The sequence below is a fragment of the Ranitomeya imitator genome, chromosome 1, assembly GCF_032444005.1.
Source record: "Ranitomeya imitator isolate aRanImi1 chromosome 1, aRanImi1.pri, whole genome shotgun sequence".
In the NCBI taxonomy this organism is placed as follows: domain Eukaryota; kingdom Metazoa; phylum Chordata; class Amphibia; order Anura; family Dendrobatidae; genus Ranitomeya; species Ranitomeya imitator.
In genome coordinates this window covers 1,052,389,783-1,052,394,128 of record NC_091282.1, presented here as the reverse complement: position 1 = coordinate 1,052,394,128, position 4,346 = coordinate 1,052,389,783, and positions in this window count along the sequence as shown.

The window sequence follows — 4,346 nt, the reverse complement described above, 5'->3', positions numbered from 1 at the left end:
TGATGTTCATGCTGATGATTTGGTCCGTGCTTTTCATAGGGCTCATCCTGGTCGCCCTGGTGGTTCTCGTGAGGGTTCGGTGACCCCTCCTCAAGGGGGGGGGGGTACTGTTGTGAGTTCTGTTTTTGGGCTCCCTCTGGTGGTTACTGATGGTACTGGGTGATTTGTGTTCTGCTGTCTCTGGTGTCCACCTGTTCTATTAGGATTTGGGAGTTTCCTATTTAACTGGGCTTTCTTGTCATTTCCCCGCCGGCTATCAAGGTTATCAGAGTGTTTTGTTACCTCAGCTTCTGGCTTCAGTAATCTTCAGGACAAGCTAAGTTTTTGATTTTCTTGTTCCACGTTTTGATTTATTTTTGTCTTGTCCAGCTTGCATATAATTGTTTCTTTGCTGCTGGTTGCTCTAGCGGGCTGTAATTGCTCCTCATGTTCCATGAGTTGGAACATGAGTTCAAGTAATTACAGGATGGTTTTTTGTAGGGTTTTTTGCTGACCGTGCAGTTTACTTTTGTATCCTCTGCTATCTAGTTTTAGCGGGCCTCATTTTGCTGAATCTGATTTCATACTGTGTATGTGCCTTCCTCTCATTTCACCGTCATTATATGTGGGGGGCTGCTATTTCTGTGGGGTATTTCTCTGGAGGCAAGAGAGGTCTGTGTTTCTTCTAATAGGGGAAGTTAGATCTTCGGCTGGTGCGAGACGTCTAGGATCAACGTAGGCACGTTCCCCGGCTATTGTTATTTGTGCGTTCAGGTTTAGGTTCGCGGTCAGCTCAGGTTCCATCACCCTAGAGCTCGTTGGTGCTTGTCCTTTTGTGATTCCCTGCCATTGGAATCATGACAGTGCTTACTCAGTGGAATGAGTGCGCTCTGGCTGCAAAATTCAGAGATGGCCTTTCTGAGGCCATTAAAGATGTTATGGTGGGGTTCCCGGCGCCTACAGGTCTGAATGAGTCCATGACTATGGCTATTCAGATTGATCGGCGTTTACGGGAGCGCAAACCTGTGCACCATTTGGCGGTGTCTTCTGAACAGGCACCTGAGATAATGCAATGTGATAGAATTCAGTCCAGAAGTGAACGGCAAAATTATAGGCGGAAAAATGGATTGTGTTTTTATTGTGGTGATTCAGCTCATGTTATATCAGCATGCTCTAAACGCACAAAAAAGGTTGATAAGTCTGTTGCCATTGGTACTTTACAGTCTAAGTTCATTCTGTCTGTGACGCTGATTTGTTCATTATCATCCATTTCCGTCGATGCCTATGTGGATTCAGGCGCTGCCCTGAGTCTTATGGATTGGTCATTTGCCAATCGCTGTGGGTTTAGTCTGGAACCTCTGGAAGTTCCTATTCCTTTGAAAGGAATTGACTCTACACCTTTGGCTATGAATAAACTTCAGTACTGGACACAAGTGACCATGTGTATGACTCCCGTTCATCAGGAGGTGATTCGCTTCCTGGTACTGTATAATTTACATGATGTCTTAGTGCTTGGTCTGCCATGGTTACAAACTCATAACCCAGTCCTGGACTGGAAAACAATGTCTGTGTTAAGCTGGGGATGTCAGGGGGTTCATGATGATGCATCTCCGATTTCTATCGCTTCATCTACTCCTTCTGAGGTTCCGGTATTTCTGTCTGATTATCGGGAGGTTTTTGAGGAGCCTAAGCTCAGTTCGCTTCCTCCTCACAGGGATTGCGATTGTGCTATAGATTTGATTCCTGGCAGTAAATTCCCTAAAGGTCGTTTGTTCAATCTGTCAGTGCCAGAGCATACTGCTATGCGGAATTATGTTAAGGAGTCCTTGGAAAAGGGACATATCCGTCCATCTTCGTCCCCTTTGGGAGCAGGTTTTTTTTTGTGGCCAAGAAAGATGGTTCCTTGAGGCCTTGCATAGATTATCGTCTTTTGAATAAGATTACAGTCAAATATCAGTATCCTTTGCCATTGTTGACTGATTTGTTCGCTCGCATTAAGGGGGCTAAATGGTTCACTAAGATTGATCTTCGGGGTGCGTATTATCTTGTGCGGATAAGACAGGGTGATGAGTGGAAAACCGCATTTAATACGCCTGAGGGCCATTTCGAGTATTTGGTGATGCCTTTTGGACTTTCTAATGCTCCTTCTGTCTTCCAGTCTTTTATGCATGATATTTTCCGTGAATATCTGGATAAATTTATTATCGTGTATTTGGATGATGTTTTGGTTTTTTCTGATGACTGGGAGTCTCATGTTCAGCAGGTCAGGAAGGTGTTTCAGGTCCTGCGGGCCAATTCTTTGTTTGTAAAAGGTTCTAAATGTCTCTTTGGAGTCCAGAAGATTTCTTTTTTGGGGTATATTTTTTCCCTTTTACTATTGAGATGGATCCCGTCAAGGTTCAGGCTATTTGTGACTGGACGCAGCCTACATCTCTTAAGAGTCTACAGAAGTTCTTAGGCTTTGCTAATTTTTATCGTCGCTTCATAACTAATTTTTCTAGTGTTGTTAAGCCTTTGACAGATTTGACTAAAAAGGGTGCTGATGTTACTGATTGGTCTCCTGCGGCTGTGGAGGCCTTTCAGGAACTTAAGCGCCGGTTTTCTTCTGCTCCTGTGTTGCGTCAGCCAGATACGTCGCTTCCTTTTCAGGTTGAGGTTGATGCTTCCGAGATCGGAGCGGGGGCGGTTTTGTCACAGATAAGCTCCGATGGCTCAGTGATGAAGCCATGTGCGTTCTTTTCTAGAAAATTTTCGCCCGCTGAACGGAATTATGATGTTGGTAATCGGGAGCTTTTGGCCATGAAGTGGGCATTTGAGGAGTGGCGTCATTGGCTTGAGGGTGCTAGACATCGTGTGGTGGTCTTGACTGATCACAAAAATCTGATTTACCTTGAGTCTGCCAAGCGTCTGAATCCTAGACAGGCTCGTTGGTCACTGTTTTTCTCCCGTTTCAATTTTGTGGTTTCATACCTGCCAGGTTCAAAGAATGTGAAGGCGGATGCTCTTTCTAGGAGTTTTGTGCCTGACTCCCCTGGAAATTCTGAGCCCACTGGTATCCTTAGGGATGGGGTGATTTTGTCGGCTGTCTCCTCAGACTTGCGACGTGCTTTGCAGGAGTTTCAGGCGGATAAACCTGATCGTTGTCCGCCGGAAAGACTGTTTGTTCCGGATAATTGGACCAGTAGAGTCATCTCCGAGGTCCATTCTTCTGTGTTGCAGGTCATCCTGGAATATTTGGTACTAGAGACTTGGTGGCCAGGTCTTTTTGGTGGCCTTCCTTGTCGAGGGATGTGCGTTCTTTCGTGCAGTCTTGTGGAGTTTGCGCTCGGGCTAAGCCTTGCTGTTCTCGGGCCAGTGGATTGTTGTCACCTTTGCCTATCCCGAAGAGGCCTTGGACGCACATTTCCATGGACTTTATTTCGGATCTCCCTGTCTCTCAAAAAATGTCCGTCATCTGGGTTGTGTGTGACCGCTTTTCTAAGATGGTTCATCTGGTACCCTTGCCTAAGTTACCTTCTTCCTCTGAGTTGGTCCCTCTGTTTTTTCAAAACGTGGTCCGTTTGCATGGCATTCCGGAGAACATCGTTTCTGACAGGGGATCCCAGTTTGTGTCTAGATTTTGGCGGACGTTCTGTGCTAAGATGGGCATTGATTTGTCCTTTTCGTCTGCATTCCATCCCCAGACGAATGGCCAGACGGAACGAACTAATCAGACTTTAGAAACTTATTTAAGGTGTTTTGTTTCTGCTGATTAAGATGACTGGGTTTCCTTTTTGCCGCTTGCCGAGTTTGCCCTTAATAATCGGGCTAGTTCTGCTACCTTGGTTTCTCCTTTCTTTTGTAATTCGGGGTTTCATCCTCGTTTTTCCTCTGGTCAGGTGGAGCCTTCTGATTGTCCTGGAGTGGACATGGTGGTGGATAGGTTGCATCGGATTTGGAGTCATGTGGTGGACAATTTGAAGTTGTCCCAGGAGAGGGCTCAGCAGTTTGGTAATCGCTGTCGCCGCGTGGGTCCTCGACTTCTTGTTGGGGACTTGGTGTGGTTGTCTTCTCGTTTTGTTCCTATGAAGGTCTCTTCTCCTAAGTTCAAGCCTCGGTTCATCGGTCCCTATAGGATCTTGGAAATTCTTAACCCTGTGTCGTTTCGTTTGGATCTCCCGGCATCGTTTGCTATTCATAATGTGTTCCATCGGTCGTTGTTGCGGAAGTATGAGGTACCTGTTGTTCCTTCGCTTGAGCCTCCTGCTCCGGTGCTGGTGGAGGGTGAATTGGAGTATGTTGTGGAGAAGATCTTGGATTCTCGTGTTTCCAGACGGAAACTCCAGTATTTGGTCAAGTGGAAGGGTTATGGTCAGGAGGATAATTCT